Source organism: Corvus moneduloides, chromosome 1 (assembly GCF_009650955.1).
Source record: "Corvus moneduloides isolate bCorMon1 chromosome 1, bCorMon1.pri, whole genome shotgun sequence".
In the NCBI taxonomy this organism is placed as follows: Eukaryota; Metazoa; Chordata; class Aves; order Passeriformes; family Corvidae; genus Corvus; species Corvus moneduloides.
In genome coordinates, this window is record NC_045476.1 from 24,873,638 (window position 1) to 24,891,981 (window position 18,344).

At 41.2% G+C, this 18,344-nt stretch overlaps 1 protein-coding gene across 8 annotated transcripts in view; it reads left to right on the top strand.

Annotated features, from left to right (window-relative positions):
• PDE1C (phosphodiesterase 1C) overlaps positions 1 to 18,344 on the top strand; it is a 367,759-nt gene that overhangs the window by 183,730 nt on the left and 165,685 nt on the right. The window contains exon 1 of one of the 8 annotated variants that reach the window (XM_032102441.1): positions 7,688 to 7,940. The exons of the other annotated variants lie outside the window; for them this stretch is intronic. The gene's annotated coding sequence lies outside the window, so the exon portion shown is untranslated. Of the gene's footprint in view, positions 1 to 7,687; positions 7,941 to 18,344 lie in introns of those variants that run through there. 8 annotated transcript variants of the gene reach the window in all.

Consider the following 18,344-nt stretch of genomic DNA (forward strand, 5'->3'; position numbering starts at 1 on the left):
AGACTTCCCTGGTTAGCCAGGACTGATGACAAATGATGAAGAGCAGCTTAATGAGCTCTTCTGCCAGCTCCCTCATTACCCTAGGATTGACCCCGTCTGGTCCCACAGGCTTGTGAGAATGGAAGTGGCTCATCAGGTTACTAACTGCTTCCTCCTGGAATACACAGGATCTATTCTGTTCCCTGTCTGGGTCTACCAGCTTAGGAGGCCAGTTGTCCTGAGGATAACCAGTCTTACTGTTGAAGACTGAGGCAAAGAAGGTGTTAAGTACCTCATCCTTTTCCTTGTCTTTGGTGACTACATTCCCCTCTGCATACAATAAAGAATAGAGGTTTTCCTTGCCCCTCTCCTTTTGCCATTAATATATTTATAAAAACACTTTTTATTATCATTTACAGAAGTGTCCAGATTAAGATCTAATTAATTTTTTTTTTGCATGACCTAACGACATCCTTAAACACTTCCTGAGTCACTGTTATGAATGGATGATGTAGGTTTAAATCAGCTCCTGTCCTTTGCCCAGGCCTCTGGCAGCAGGCAATAGCTGTATTGAGATGGCCAGCACTCCAAAGATCCACTCTTATCTGCAAGTTCTTTAATAATGGCTGATTCTATCTAATAAAATGAATTATTTATTTATAGACACAAAAATAACAGACATAAGACTTAGAACAGACTATTACACAGGGATAAGACAAAAGGGGATAGAAGTATAATACACACAGAGTTAAAGGTACCATTAAATTTACAGCTAACCAAGAAATAGTATAAGTTAGGATCCAATGTTTCTTACTGCCAATCCTTGAAGGGGTAGACATCAAATTCCTTTCTCTCAATTCCCGGGAAAGTAACCTCAAAAGTTCACATCCAGACTTAAGGGGAGAAATCTTCTTGCACGTTCCCAAGGAGTGTGTAGGAGACTTCTGCCTCTGTGATAATTTGTGTGCGCTTTTACAGACATAAGAACCAAGTCTTTTGGTCACTGATGTTTATTTTCCTTATCTCTTTCCACATCTGCTCTCATACCAAGATGTGTACTCGGGGCTGGAGCTCAGACTCTCTGGAGCCTGGAGGTGACCTCCTGCTGGGGTCTCTGACTCCTCATTGGGCTATTAATCTGACCTGAGTTATCTCTTTCAAATGCCCCAGCCATGAGAGAGGGGGGATGTCCTACCACAGCTGCCTGTCCCTTTTTCCAAAGATGATACACCCTCTTTCTTACCCTGAGTTTCTGTAAAAGCTCCCTGCTCAGCCAGGCAAGTCTTATTCCCAGCTGACTCACCTTTTGGCACCTAGGGAAGGTCTGCTCTAGCACCTTGAAGATTTCTTTCTTAAAGTATGTCCAGCCTTCCTGAGCCCCTCTTGTTTTTAATGGCTGCTTCCCAGGGAACTTTCTGAATCAGTGTCCTGAATAGGTCAAAGTCCACCCTCTGAAAATCCAGGTTTTGTTGATTTACATCACCAAGTATTGAAAACTTATCATTTCATGGTCTCGCTGCCCAAGACAACCTTTGAACACATCTCCCATCAGCCCTTTTCTGTTGTAAGCAGAAGGTCTGTGGGGTCCCATCTCTGGTAGGCTCACTTAGCCACGACAGGAAGTTACCTTCCACACGCTGGCAAGTAGTGAAGAGGCGATACCATTTTTTGAGTACTGTATTTCAAGATAATGAATACAAACAGGAAGAGTGCATGGCAGGGTAGTTCCATATTCCATATATGTGACATTGATTCTCCCACTGCTTTGGGCAGTCAAATTTCTTACAGCCTTTGGCTTGACCAATTGGGACTTTCAGCTCTGATCCATTATAATTTTGCTGCAGTTTATCTACTTTGATGTTATTTAACTGTGGTTGCTCCTGTGCTGTTAAAAAAGTGAATAGATATTGCAGTGTGCAGGACTTTTCATTGTTTGCTTTTAGCAGGATAGAGTGGATCTGATGTATTGCATTGTTATAGATCTTCCTCCAGAAGTTAACAAATCAAGGAGAGAAGATGGACTAGCCATGCACTTTAGAATGACCATCTCTGTATTGCTTTTATATATTTATAGTACAGGATATTTATAGTATTTTTTGAGCTTCAAGTGCATACCATTCTATGATAGCACAGAGCCTTACCAGCTCCTGAATTCTTGCAAATATTGTTATTAACACCTTGGCCTTTGCAGTAAGTCTGTGGCAGGGATGCATGCATGTTTGTCTGTTTCAGTACTCTGCCATGATCCAGAACAACCTCGCAGCAGCTGAAACAAGGCACAATGTTGTTTTCAAACTTTTCCTCCCACTTCAACTGCAGCCTGTTTCTAGTTTATTACTACTGATGACAATGGAGTAGATTCTCTTAATATAATATACATTCTCTTGATATTATCATATTGGTTTAAATGGACCTTCTGTTGGGGGAAAAAATCTTTTAGGACAGCCCTGTGAAAGGAAAGAGGGAAGATAAGTTGGAGGATACTGGCTGAGTGGTTAAGTTACTCAGTTGACATACAAGAAACTCGTGTTCAAGTATCTTCACTGAGTTGCCATTTTGCCACTGAGCTTTTCTAGTTCTGGTACAAAAACTGTTACATCAAGTATGTATCAGTCTGAAATACAGACTATGAATATTATTCAGGTGTACACAGTGTAATTTCTTCTAGAGTGCAGAGCCAATGACTGGCATATAATGGATGCAATAAGCATAAAAACCACCTAGATACCCATTTTTGCTGGCAGAAAGAATGGAATAAATTTTGTAAGGATTTTTCAAATCACTAGCTAGCAAATTCCTTTTTGTTGTTGGCTCTAGTCTTTCCCAGACACCTAGTAACACAGAATCACATAATAGAATCATAGAATGGCTTGGGTTTGAAGGGACCTTAAAGATCATCTGCCCCTCTGCCATGTTGGAAACACCTTCCACTAGAATGGGTTGTTCAAAGCCCCATTCAACCTGGCCTTGAACGCTTCCACAGAGGAGAATCTACGGCTTCTTTGGGTAACCTGTTCCAGTATCTCACCACTCTCCCAGTAAAGACTTTCCTCCTAACATCTAACCTTCTTTTTTAGTTTAGAACTGTTCTCCCTTGTCCTATCACTATCAAGGATATACTGAAACAGTGCCTGGTCAGGTTTCGCCACATACTGATACCAATAAATAGGGAAAAGTCGTCTTTTTTGATTGGCATTAGAGCTGTATATGTCTTGCAAGTAGTTCATAGGTTAAAGAACTCTTCATTTTTGCCTTTTGTCCCTTTTTGCACGGGGATGCTCACTGCAAACAGAATTTGTGGAAGGACAAGCTTTGCTTAATGTGCAAAGATAGTCAGAAAGAAAATGGATGATGTGGCATAATATTTAAAAGACTGAAATAATGGGCCTCCTGTCCTGTGAGCATTTTGTGGTAACCCTGTAAATACAAAGAGTAAAGCAGCTGGAAGAGGATTCTACTGCCTGGTGGTTAAAAAAAAAAAAAAAAAAAGAAGCAGAGAAAATTTTATTTCAAGATGAGAGAAATCAAGAGTAGATATTTCTGTGTATGAAAGTGCTGTAAGAAAGCCGAATTAGTACAGAAGTGAAACAGCAAGATTATATTGAGTAGACATTAATTTTACATTAAGGCATACAGAACCAAACTGTGAGATTTGAAACCATAGGGTTTATTAAAACCTTTTAAGATAATGATGGAGTATATTTCTTTTCTTTTTAAAAAAAAAAAATCTGTCAGAGTAAGACTAATTTTTTGTGGTTTTTTTTTTTCCTTTTCAATATACTGGATTATTAGAGAAAATGAACTCCTCTACGGTAACTGTGCATGTAATAATTTGTTGTCATTCAAATATTAATTTGATTCAGCTGATTTTTAAAAAACATGTGAGTGAATACCAAAGGGAAATGTATTTCTCCAGACTGATCTAAAAATGTGCTTTTTTTTTCAGTTAAAAAAAGGGGAAATAATTGATGAGAAAAAAGGTTGGCACCCTGTTGAAAATCACAAATGATCCTACACTATTTTGATTTAATTGTAGTGCCTGCAAATATTTTCATTAAAACTCTTTTGAAAGAAAGAAGCCATCTCAGAGTCGAGTATCTCATGTATCTCATTATCCAGTGCTGGTTGGTAGATGGATGAAATTAAAAGAGAGCAAACTAAGGCCAAGGGAAGACAAGGTTTTTAGGCAAGATGAAAAGTGATGTTTCTGAATGTTTAACTCATTTTTCTCATGGGTAGTAGATTTCTGGATGTTTTAGATGAGTTCAGTCATTTGGGCTTGATGGATTGTATTACAAAGTGCTTGGAAATTTCAAAGCTAGTAACTCCAGAAAGTGACCATGGAAATCACTTTTTATGTTTCTAATACGCTGTGGCTTTGAATGAGACTGAGTTTGTCTCATTCAGGCTCCCTGCCACCTTAATACTTGTGTCTTCCTACCTCTATGTAAAAGGGCTTCATGCAGAGTGGGGCATTTTGCATCCACAGTAGAATGGCAGAACCTGGCCCTTGCCTTTTACATGCTTCGGTTTCTGTTTAGGGTTTTGATGTGTGATTTTTTTAGGTGCTCACTGCCTCCAATCCAAATTCTGTCACAGCATGGTCTTTGGGAAAACAAGGGGAATAGTTATTCAACCTATTTTTGGGATGAACTGTCATTATATACTTGTAATCAGATTGCATTAACTTTGAAAGGAGGATTATGAAGAAGAGTTTTGCACAGTGAAAGGCTGATAGGTATGCAGATATTCTAGTAATTTTCTGCTTTGGGATGTATCAAATGAAATATTTATCTGACTAACAGTCTCAATGTATTGGAGAGAGGTGACTGTTAAAATAGAAGACAAGTATTTTAGTGTTATTTGTTGTACTGTAATGATGCACTGTGTGCTAGTCCAAAGAGAGCCAAGAGGTCTAGCCATGGACCCGTCCACACTACGGCAGGCACACACTTACAAATATACGCAGGCAGACAGGGTATGCTCCTCACCTGAAAGAGCTTCCCCTTGAACTGTTGTGAGTGCATGCAGTAGCAGAGGCGAAGAAGTGAAATAGAGGGGACTCTTCACATGTGCTCCACGCAGAGATTTATTCCAGTGAACTCACAGGGACAAAGAGCCAAATTGGTAGGAGGGTCCAGGGATCTTATACTAGGTACAAGATAGGTGGGGAAAGGGATTACATCCAATGAGATAGGGACAAGTAGGCGGGGTTGACAGCAAGGGAACCAATGGGAACAGCACATAGGAGGGACTTAGGGAAGGATCCAGTGGCGGGGCGTTGAGGAACAAAGAAGTTTCTAGAACATATGCATATTAAACAAGGGAAATGAATATACATAACTTCATACATAAAACTGGGAGGGGAAAACATTAACCTATCAGGGGAAAACATGCAAATATCAGATCAAAGGAATCATAGGTTCTCACCACAACTAGCGATATACTAAACTTGGGTTGCTGACCACCGCAGCTAGTTGTCTGAATTCTCATCAGGAGACAACAGTGGCTGGAGCCACCTGCACTGCCACAGTACTGATCTCGACAAAATACCATATGTAACTGCAGTATTAGTTGCCTGTGCAGTAACAAGTAAAGTCTGGAGGGAGAGGTAGTGTATTTCAGTGGACAAAAAGGTGACAGAAAATTAAGAACCCTTCGAAAAAACAACTCGGCTGTCAGGTACATTACTCTACTCTTACTTCTTCATCCATCTATTACAGCTGAAAAAACATTACTTCCACAATCCAGAGTAATCGGGTAGTAGAGGGGTAAACTGCTTCTTTTTGGCATGGAAATAGTTACTAGGTAGAGGAGCAGGGCTTGAAGCTGCTGATTAATCTCTTCAGCTCACATTCTTAATGTTGCAAATGTCACTCTTCGGGACCTGCTTGAATCTGTCATGTCCTTTTGTGCTCATGGTTCTGAGATCCAGTTAGATACAGTGTCTGATAACAGCTGGACAGCTGAAGGAGTGGTCTTTGAAAACATTTCAGCCCTGTCTGAGGGAGATGGGTTCTTTACCTCAGGACACTGTTTTTTCCTTGATGGCCCACATATTGTAGGGAACCCATCGAAATTAAGCTGTCTAGAGGAAAATCTGTGCATGTTTGAAAGGATTGGATAGAAGACCAGCATCCAGGAAAAGCTCATCTGTCATCTGTGAACTGAACTCCTTCCACTCTTCTTGTTTTCTCCTTGTAATTGGAGAAGGGTTGTTGCTAGGTAATCTCAGTGTTTGCTTGCAGAGAATGACCTACTGGGAGCCATGTAGTGCATAGATGTGTATGTGCTATTTTCACTCATCTGCTCTATAGAACTTGTCAGCTAAGTTTGGGGTTTTCTTCTCAAACCCTGAAATTTTAAAACTCTTAAATGTTTCAAACAACAAAATAGTTTAAAATGTAAGTTTTCATATACGTACTGGACAAGATGAGGTTTTTTTTAACTTTCATGCATTTTGTGGGCAGAAATTATGAGCATGTTGAGGAGAGAAATAAACTTTCCTCTCAAGTTAGTTTTACAAAATTTGTATGTGACTCATTTTAGGGTTGCCTGAAGTGGCTGTGCTCAACATCCAATTCGTGTTCTGTTGTGCTACAGGTGTTTAAAAATTACCTTCTAAAGCCTGTCCAGCTTGTCTAGCACTGTAACAGCTGGACAAAGCACTGACACGGCTGGCTCAGGAAAAGGGCAAGGATGAGGAAGGGGTAACAGAAGTGGCTGCATGTATACAGTTTTCAGGCCACTCAGTGAGCCTGTCATGTGTACAGACAGGCATGAAACATAGCAGTTTCAAGTTAATGCTCAGTGAGGTGAAATTTGGAGACACACCGTATCTCATTCTTCTTCAGAGTTTTACAGTTTAACTGTAGATGATATCCGTAGGCATAGTAAGAGTGGTTTATGGCATGAATATCTGTTATGAGAGTTTTATACATGTGGACATTTGCCACTGACTACCTTTGAAGAAAGATTTCTGGATAGATTCAGACATTGACATATAGAAGTTCTTGTTTCAGTTTGTGACAACTGGAGAATGGCAATTCTGGTGCAATGCAAAAACAATCTGTGTGAGTGAGGACTTCTTTTATACCAACAAATATAATTTATAATGAGTTGTAAAGGGAAATTTCATGTCTTATGTAACAAAATAGTTCTTATATGCTTAAGATCAATTAGGAGACAAAAGGTGATGCTTAGAATAGATATCAAAAGGGCCAACATTGCTTTGGTAATTAGAATACCTGTGAATTAATATCACAGATCCACACGACGTTTCTTTTCATATTTATAGGGAACTTCTTAGTGTTGCTATCTTGCATGTGACTTTTTGTCTTTTTAGATGCTTGAGCAAGCAACAACTAAACATGGAAACAACTATTTATATTGGAAATAGACCTTCTATACTGCAGAGATTAACTACTTTAAAAAAAGCTTTGTTTACTCTTCACTAAGAATTTTATTTGAAACAGAGTAATAATAAAAAGGCAGAGTTTGCATTTAAAAATTATCCTCTTCCCATCAACGGGCAGTGTTTAAGCTATTGCCTATAGCTGGTTGTCCCGTTCCGCTATATAGAAGGAGTAGGGGGGGATTCTTTTGATAGATTTCTCGGGTGAAAAATAAAGTGCAAACGTGGCAATATTATATCTGATAACTATTTATTGATAGGAAAACGGTAAGTATTACTAAAGGGGAATAGAAAAAGGAGCGGAAAGGGAGAAAGAGAGAGAGAGGGAAAGAAACAGAAGACAGGGACAGCGTTCCCCCCTGAATTCTGAGCGCTTTGTCGGCGTCAGCTCAGCAGACGGAGCATGCGTGCTGCATAGCTCCCATGGCAGGCTGGGCGCGGCTTTTAAAGAGCAGCAGGCTGCATGTCCCTTCCGTCGGCGGAGAACAGACTGCTGTGGTTACAGGAGCGCTCCTGGGGCAGCTGCGTCTTTCATCGTCGGGGCGCGGTAGGTGCGAGCGGCGGTGGCTGCGGGTTGGGTGCCGCGGGGTTGTGCTCTGGGCTCGCTGCTGCGGGCACCACGGGGAACATGGCGGCGGCGGTCACGGCTAGATGCAAGCGGCGACGACAGGCTGGTCCTTACAAGCTGGCGCTATAGCAAGTTGGTGCGGTGGGCAGCGCAGGAAACACAGCGGAGGTAGCGATCACGGCTGGGTACAAGCGGCGGCGGCTGCGGCCGGCAAACACGGTGGAAGCGGCTGGCTGCGGCGGCGCTGCTCGCCCCGTTGGGGAGGCAGCGGAGCACGAGGTCGTCGCGGTGACGAGCTGGTTCACAGAAACGGCGAAGCAGGCACAGGCAGGAAAGCAGGACCACAGGGAAGAAAAAAACGAAGGAGGGGAGTGGGGCCGAGCTGGCCCTACAGGCGAGCCCCTGCTCTCTCCAAAAAAGCCAAAAGCAAATGGCTCGCGCTGTATTGCAGTTAACTGCTTTTGTGTGTTACGGCGCCTCCCCGAGCCCGATTTCCGAGCATCCAGGGTATGTGGATCACTGGCAAGTGAGGAGTCGCTCACAGCCCGATCGTGGAGGTCTTCTCTGCCCTGATTGGCTGCCAGGCAAAGCCTCCCCGGGACAGGGCTGCCAGCACATGTACAGCCTTTATAAGAATATAACATATGTTGAGGCATAGTTAAAAATCAGATTGGTGTCTCTCACTGATATACAGAAGTGCAAGGACAGATCAAAGCTATTGATGACATCATATCCGTAATTTTATATATCTCATGTGAAGTTTGCACAATGTAAGAATTCTAAATTATCTTAAAGGTCATTAATAAACATGTCTTTTAATCCTACAACTTCTGTTGAGATTTCAGTCTTCTACATTTAGTATCCTTAGTTATTAATAGCAGGGTAAGGGCAAGGCTACCTGAGTTTTGTGGGTTTGTCTATTTTTCTGTTTAAAAAACGGATTTTGGGCTAAATATATTTTAACAAAAAATGTCAGTTTTCTGGGGAAACTTAGCAAACAAACCATCCAAACCAAACAAGCATAAAACCTCAAAAGAAAAAAATTTAAGTCAAATGTTCTTTTGAGTTGATAGCCAAGATACTTCAGGTTGGAATCAGTTTTTAGTATTACTAGAGTTGCTCTTTGTTGTTTTTTGAACTTAACAGTGCCTGGGGGTCCCAATTAAAATCACGGATGTGCAGTGCCAAAACTGTGGCAATGTCTACCGATGTATACCATTCATTTCCTGATATTTTGACAACTTAGACTCTTCCCACAAAGCCAGCTTTCCTCCTCTTTCCTTTTACAGCATTATTAAAAATTCAGGCTTTTAAAAGCCTGTATGTCATAAATGTCGAACATACTTGTCCTAAGCAGAGCCTGCAAATGAACAAACTTTAAAAAGTTTTGTGTAGAAAACACTTAATTTCTGGAAATCCCCTTTACTTCTACCTTACTTCCTATATGAAGATAGAGACTTCTACAAGTCTTACTTGATAATCAGTCCAGCTGTGATAAAGTTACAGTGCCTTCAATTCATTGCATTATCAAAAGGTCAGTTGCTTAATGTACTTGAATTGGAATTTGCTGCAGGCATAGTTAGGAAGCAACTAATTCTGTGATGAATGGCAATTACAATTAAAAATTGAATAGACAGTGCTGGAAAGGTATTGGCATTTAATTTTTCCTTTAAGTGCAAGCTGTTTAATGAAAAAGCCCTCTGAGAGGCTAAAAATAATTGACCATACTTTGCATAGCATTTTCGTATCCTTGCTATAAATCTTTGCCAGTATCATATTCACAGGACAAAAAGATCAGAGACTCCTCAAAGCTCATTCTTGAAAATATCAAACTTTGAGATTCTAAAATGAGTCTCGCATGAAATGACATTAAATAAGCTTCTTAATTTTTGATATTATTGCAACATACCTTCTTGTCTCTACTCACTCTCTTTAGGGATCATGTAAACAGAAAGCATAGTTGCAAGATGCATTGTAAAAGAAATAGTTTATTTTCAGAGTTTTCTTCACATAAATAAAATACATCATTTTGGGTGTGTGTCTTTGTAGAGTGGTCAGTTGAATAAGGTATAGAGCTGAGCCACATCATCTAGGTTTCACTGTTCTATCCTAAAAGCTGTTCTTGATTCATGGCAAGACCTTAAAAATAATATTAAGAGAACCCTAATATCTGTAACCTAAATATTTGTGCATATAAATGAACTTCCTTTAATTATTAACTTTTATTGCTTTTAGCAATAGAGTACATACTGATGTGTGCACTGTGTATGAAGGCCCTACAGCTGAAAAATATAATGGTAGTACCTTTCACCTAGAAGTTTTAAAGAACACCATAAACCTCATGTGACTGAGCCCCAGTATTTATTTTATGGGACACTGGTGGTAGATCGTCATCGTGAAGTCAGAAAGACTGCTGTATGGAAGAGACACATGCCTTTATCTCATTCATGTTATGAGATAAGAGACTCAAGAATGCACAAGTCCTGGTTGGAAGAGGCAGTCAGCTATTCTAATTGTTAAGGACATGCTGTCAGACCAACTTTGTGGACTTTATAGGAACCACCATAAAAACAGAGAAGAACTTATTTTTATGAACTGAAAGGCTCATACTGTCCACTCTGTGTGAATTCACATTGCAACTTTGAAAGCAGCTGAGTCCTGGACTTCCATGCAAAGGAGGCTCTGGTGTCATCTGGATGGTATTTCCTATAGTGTGCATTGGTCTGGCAGCATGTAAGAACTTGTAGCTCTTCTAGTCTGAGTTTCTCCTTCTTAGCAGAAATATAGTCTGTTTTATTTCTCTGCATTCTGCTCTTGACTTCTGGAGCATGGAATGTTGTCATCATTAGCAAAACCAAGACTAGCACAAAGGTACTGAAACAGATTGGTAGTAGCATCACCATTCATTTCACTCCTTCAAATTTTACCTGTCACATCCACCACAAGAAAAGCATGTCTTCAGCCTTAGAAACATTGCTGTAACTTTTTAGTCATCTAGTTTAACTTAATTTGTGTTTCATAACATGTATATATAGGCAAATTTCTCCTTTCTGGTATTGGTAAATCCTGAAGATTTGTAGTGTAACATATAGCTGCAGCTCAGAGTCCTTCTTATTGATAACTGCCAATGAAGAGTTTATGATTTGTTCAGATGTGGGTTATGTGAAATCATTCCTGAAGTGTATATGCATAACTCTTTGGAGGTAAATGTTTGTAGACAGTGATAAGTAGATTTGATATCATTATTGATTATGAACTCACATGTCTTACTGGAACTAGCAAAATAATTGATTTGGTTTATCTGAAAGCCCCAGGACCTACAGTGGTGTGGTTATGAGAGAAATATCAGAGAAATACAAAGATTTTAGCACCTACTTGAGGGGGGGGAAAAAAAAAAGCAATAAGCTTAAAACCTAAAGCAAAATGTTGAAATATAATTTGGAGTTCTAATGCTAAAAAGTGGTGGCTGGTATCATAAAACACACTCATGGTTTTTGAGACCAGAAAATTAGAAAACCTTCCAGACAGTTGGTGTCATTTGAATACTGGCCACGTAAGGGTGATTTTGGATGAAAAGGGCTTTAGGCATAGTTAAATGGAGGTCTCTGACTGCAGGTTTAAAAAAGTCTGTGTGTCAGAATGGGGCAAAGGGGAGGCTGTCTGCTCCCTTGCATGTCACGTTTCCATGGTAGGGTCTCTGAGTTGCTAGTTGATGTGACTGTTTTGTCTTAGATGTGTGCTAGAGGTTCAGCTTTCTTCATCAATGTCCCTTTACCTCTCCTGTGTCTCTCAACCTGCCTGGCTGGTGTTCTTGGTCTTCTCTGCACCTGTACAGAGAATTACATCCTCTCTGGAAAAAGGACAGAGTTTCTACCCTTCATCAACTTTGGCAGCATGTGCAGAGCAGTTCCTGAAGGGTGCATTGTGAGCTTAGTGTCTGCTTGTTCCACTTCAAGCTTACAGGAGTGAAGAGACCAGGTGTAACAACTACACCTCATTTTTGAGTTTGACACAGGTGACTGACAAATTCAAATTTCCATCTCCCACATACCCTGGCCAGCAGGTTTGGAGGTGAACAAAAAGGAAAGTATAGGTCAGAACAGCTACAAATAGTCCTCATGGTTTTTTTAAGAGCCCCGTGCAGAAAGAGTGCTATAGTAACTTTGGCTGTGATCGTCCTTGTTGCTGCAGGCTGTTACACAAAGAGTTTCTAGAATCTGCTGCTCTGGCTCAGCAGTGCTGATGTTGCTGCTTTAATTAGTGAAAACAAGGCAAACAAACAATAACTATGGCAGTAACAACAAAGAGAACCAGTAACCCCAGTGCCAGCCTTCTTGGCTGTCAGGCACTTTCCCCTTGGGTGCAGCTCTGGTCGCAGCCAGCAGGGGTGTTGGTGGCTCCTAGTGGGCAGGGCAGATGCGATGGTTCCCCTGCGGCTGCAGGGGGCGCTCCGGAGTGAGCTCGGGGAGCACGTGGCAATGGTGGCATGGATGAGCTGGGAAGGGATGGAGGAAAGGCTTGCTTCACAAACCCCCAGGGGCAGCTGATCCCGGTGCCCCAGCAGGACCCTTGGGAACAGCAGGCTGGAACAGCAGGAACGAACACAAAATCCTGGGTGGTAGATGAGATATATCAAACTCCGGAGCTGCAGCAGAAACCCCGGGATGTCTCAGCAGGCAGGGGGTGTGGAGCTATAGTGTAGCGAAGACTCGGAGCAGTGGCAAAGGAACAGCGGGGGACAGGGCAGCAGCAGCCCGGCTCCCAGCAGGGCAGGGAAAGGCAGGGTTGGGATCCCGGGCTTTCCTGAAGCACCGAGCAGATGGTGAAAAGGTCCTTCTTTTAGTGAGGTAGAGTGTTAAATAGGGTCCCAGTGCAACAGCCACTCCAGCAAGCAAGCTCCGCTCATGGTAGAAGGAAGGCAGCAGAAGGCAGAAGCCCGCACTGGCAACGAATTCTCTCCACAACGACAGCAGCCTCTCTCCCCTCTGAACACCAGAAGAACAAGAGAGCTTGGGGCTCCACCCAACCTCCTTTTCCCAGTCCAGATCTCATGGTAGCTCTGCCCCACATGAGAAAACCCCAGGCAAAGAGTGTAGCCAGCTGGACTCCTCTCCCTGTGGCCAGGTCTTTTTGTCTCTCTTAAGTATCCAGTAATTATTGGTTCCTAGCAACATGTATGGGGAAGATTCTTTAAGAGAAAAACAAAAGGAGAACTCCTAAAACCACAACAAGCTGGATCTTGATTGCAGAGTGGCTAGAAGCTAAATAGGAAATAATTTTTCTTATGTCCATTTGGCAGATGTCATTTGCCGGGGCAACACCAGGAGAAAAAGGGTATGTCACTTGGCATTCCCATGCAGTCATGATTTTAGGTATTTAGTCCTGAGGTACAGCATCCAGCACAGTTCATATCTTGAAGAAGAAGAATCAGGAATGAAAAAATGAATGGTTATTATCCAAGGTTTATGAAGGTGTCTTGGTTTTGGAGACAAAACTTCAGGAGAAAACACTCCTGAATGAGTGTCTCCTCTGAAGGGAAAAAGGGCCTCCCCTTTTCCTCCACCAATAACACAAGTGGGTCACAGCTAGTGAAAGTGGAAAAAACAAACTGTTTATTAGCACACAAACAAAACAGGGTAGAACAGGATAAAAGTAAAACCTCAAAATAGAACAAATTCCCGGAGAGGGAACAGACACGTGGGCTTGGACCAGACGGGGCCACCCCGCGGGCCCTCCGGGGCCACCCGCAGGCTCCCCGGACCGGCGAGGAGGGAAGGGAGGCAGTGAGGCAAGGGGGAGGGAAGGGAAAAAGAACAAGAAAACCAACAGAACCTTTTCCCAGCTAGCGGAACACAAAAGAACCCAAAAAGCAGCGCAGCGCTCCTGGCGCGTTCCCTTCCGAGCCCCGCCGAAACCTCCAGAACCGCCTGAGCCGTTGGGCCAAGCCGTTCAACGTTCAACCGGCCTGCACCTGGGTCCCATGGCCCCGCCCCCTGGGTCCATCTTAAAGGCACAGTGTCCTTGGGCATTGAGCGGACGGTTAAGGAGTAAAGCGGCTTCGTAACATCACCCCAGGACAGATGGGCTGTTAGGAAACATCAAAACAAGTGTTCCATGTGAACCGAACCAGGTTTAAGTTGGCAGAAACCAACTGACAACCCATAATTTACACAGCTCCCTCACCCATGCATGCTTATAAAAATGTTAATTAAAATATTTGAAGGTAGCTGACAGAGCTGAGAGTGACTAGCTTCAGTCAGTCAAAAAGAAATCAGTGTGTTGTTCCAGATCCTTTGCTTCTGTAAATCGACAATGTATCTCAGTAAACTTCAGTGGAGTTTACCTATTTTACATTGACTGAGAATTCAGTTGCAGATGTTTTACATTATACTAATCATGCATTAGGTACTGCCTTATTCCAGCTTTTTGATGGAAACAGGTTTTAAACTTTTGGTTTTGAGAGTGAAAAGCATCACAGATAAAACTGCCACTGTTGATTTCAATCACTGATTGCTAGGAAAAGGGAATGGATGCTATCAGGAATAGCTGCATACCACCAGGAGACTTGAAATATTGGAAGGAATTGTCTCTCCCAGAGGAGATTTTGTTTAGTGGCTGAACTAGTATGCTCTGACTAGACATATGATGAACTCTCCTGGCTGCATCTCTTAACTCATGAACCAAGCCAAGATCCGGGCCTGAGCACTGCCTTTTTTTCACCCAATAAATAATGATTCACATCTACTAGTTTTAATCAAGTAAATTGAAAAATTACTATTAATTGAGTCAAATGGTAGCAGTTTGACTGATTTACACAGGCTATGGTGGTTAACTTTTGAATTCATAGTTGCCTGTGTAGCTGCTTAGCTCTTTTCTACCTTGTTCCATTAATTTCTTATTTTACTGTTGTGCTTTTATTCTAGTTATCCATTTCAGCTGGCAAATATTGAGTCATGGGGAGATGTTTCTGATTTATTTCATGGATATAAAAAAGATGCTAGTGCAATAATCATCAGATATAATAAATATTTATCAAAGTAATATCACTATATGTTTTCAGCTAAGGTAAAGGCCAAGCATGCTTGCTGGCAGAAGTATTGCCTTTAAACCCCCTTAAAATATGTAATCATTAAAGTTCAGTGACCAAAAAATCTGATGAGAGACATAAAATAATGTCTACAAATAAAGAAAAGCATCAGTTCCAAAAATTTCTCTGCAGTTTCTTCTGCAAGGAAATATCTTCAGTCATGGATGTCAAAATTATTGTCTGTGCATGTGCCAATAGGTGGATAGTGTAAAATATGAATAGACATGGCATTGCAGAGCTGGCACAGAGCAGGAGTGTTGTGCTGAGCAGATGTCACTGGGAAGGTTAGGACCACAGCCCACCATTCTCTCCTTGACATCAATCTTTTGTGCCCAGAATCTTCCAGTCACACCTGAACACAGCTCATTCTTCTGAGAGATGGGTGTAAACACATGCAGCTTGGAAATCTAGCTGGGCATCAGTCGTGTTTGTTGAAGAGTAGACCTGCTGAACAGGTTGGTGAAAAGCTATTACTGTATCCCGCAGCTGTAGGGAGGAGAGGAGAGAAGATCCAGCAGGCAGGAATTGTGCAGCAAGATGGATTTATTTGATTATTTTACAAACTCTTTTATAGACTTTTTTCTTCATTGTCTAATTGGTCAAAGGATCAGCCAGCCCTTGGGTTGATTGGCTAGAAATCCTGAACATCCATTGTCAAAATATTTTTCTACTGTACCATAAACAAAGCTCTGCAAGGTCGCAGGTGTTCATAGTCTATAGAATTCTGCTAATCTCAGTGAGAGAGAAAAGTATCTCACGGGCTTAGAAAGTAGCAAGAAAATTTCTTGCTAATTTTGTATCCACAAAAAGCTGCATTATTGTGATGGCCTTTTGTTGCCTGCCTAATTGCTTACCTAAAAGGTTGTCGTGTCTGTGCATCTTCAACTCCAGCCTCTAGTATTCTGCAAAGCACATGTGGTAGTTGGCTGTTGTTTGGGTAGCTTTACAAACAACAAACAATAGAAGTAGTTACAGTTGGGGAAAAAATTACAGCCGTACTTATAATAAACAGTATCACTGCAAATTTACTAGGTGCTTTCTAGTGTGGATTTTGCCCTAGAGACCCAAGAGGGAAAAGGCTGACCTAGGTTCAGATTAGTTGCAGGCTCACGTCACCTTAGGTACACAATTTTCCTTCCTTAATTTGATTCTATATCTTTCTCAGTTTTGCTTTCTGACAAGAATGCATGTTCATTAGCCATGCAGTGAGTTAACAATACAACTTAATATATATATGCTTACTGGAATTGTGAAAATAATGTCCCCTGGGAAAAGAAGATAATAGTTCTGAACATGGGCTTAGTCCTTCTGTATTCTGAATCATCATGCAAAGCAATATATGCTGTTGTTATGAACTTGTTTGTCTGTCTATATTGTATTAAGGAAAAAAAGGATATTTAAAAGCCTCTTAGTAATCTTAGCATATACTCTGCATTACACATTGAAATGTGTGTTGTAGTGGGATTTAATCTATGCTTTTTCCTCTTTTCTCAACTTCTGGAATGTGATGTAGAAAAAGAGACAGATTTTTTTAAAAAAATTATTTGTAAATGGTACATTACAGTATGTCCTGCAAATTGACATGCATTTCTTTTGATGGGTTGTTTATATAATGTTTTATCAACACTATGTCATATTCTTCCATGCTTTATTCAGACTAAATTATTCTACACGAGTCTCTTAGCGTATTTTATTACAGTGAATGTTTCTCAAATTTATTTCTTATTATTTTCTCAGCAACAAATATGCTCTTGGACGATTCACTGCAGTTTATAACATCAAAAGATCAAAAATACATTTGCTGAGTTAAATTTGTTACATTTTATAAATCCTCCTTTCTCATAAAAGTAGTGTTATGATTACAGATCTGTTTCTCCACCTTTACAGGCTGTGTTGGTGTTGCTGTTGCTGACCTCTTTTTAATTGTCCATACCAAATAATTCACAGAGGCTGTGAAAGATTAAAGAGTTCCCACTGAATAAATGTTGTGCAGCTGTGGACATTTCATACTCAGAAGAGTCCTAAAGCTTGCTACTTAGACAAACAGTAGTCGGAAAGCAATCACTTCTACTTTTTTCCAACACCCAATTCTGGGAGGTACCAAATAAGCACTCTGATGCTGCTGGGATCAGCCTTTATGGTGCCATATGCCAGGCAATTATCCCAGTGTCATTAGGCAGAGAATTAGTGTTTCCCACATGTCCAGATCATACAATTAGTGTGCTTATGTGAAACGGAATTGCAACATAGTGAACGAGTCAGAGGCTAGGTGTACCTTGTCCACCCAACTTTCATTTTGCCAGGAAATAGCAGCTATGCTGATGGTGACTGCCACAACTAGAAGTGGAAGTTCCTCTCACTGTGTTGGTCTGTGTGTCCCAGACTCACAGAAAAATTTTGATTGAAAGGAGCATTTGTAAGCCATGTATTCCAAACTCATGGCCATATCTCCTACTCCCCCAGATCTGATGTCATCCACAAGCTCAGAAAGGATGACTGCATCTAATAATCCAAATCACTGATAATAATCTTGAATAGCATTACCACCAACACCACGCTCTTGGTGTCTTGGGTGTAGCCATGCCTGTGCTGCATTCAGAATAGACTAATTTCTTCTACCTCTTGAGTGAATTTAGAGCCTGTTTTGGGAGAAGTATATCCTTGCAGCTGGACTTCGCTAGTACCCAAATTTAAAGGCAGTACAGGTAGATCTGCTGTAGCATGAAAACAGACACAGTGGGAGTTAGGGTTTGATGCACAGGAACTAGAAAAACATAGTGGTTTCCTGAGACCGGCTGGTATTTTTCTGAGCAATACTCACTTTTTTTTCTCCTTCTGAGTTGCTTTTTTCCTTGTCTCCCTTTGAATACCACCTAGCTTTATGGGGGAAGGGTCGAAAGGATCCTCCTTTAATACTGCTGTCAGTATTAGAGGAGAGGATTCCAATTTGTGGAAGTTGTAGCTGAACTGTAGCTGTACTCTGAGGTGCAGAAAGAGGAAAATGGAAACACTAGTGTGGGATGCAATCTCTGAAATACAATCTCTGTCAGTGGATCCTAAGTCTTGCCTCAGGGAATGTTCTACACTCAACCTCATGTTTGTGGAGTTTTCTACTTAAAAGGGGTTTCTGGCAGAAAAAAGCTGCTGAACACGTTTTGATCTTTGCTTGCCTCCATGTTCCAAGTGTGGTTATAGAAAAGTTCTCTGTGATTCACTTAAAAGTTGCAGCAAAATTTAGCTTGAGATGAAATAGAAATCTGAAGCCAGTAAGAAGTGTTTGGTAAACTATGAAGGAA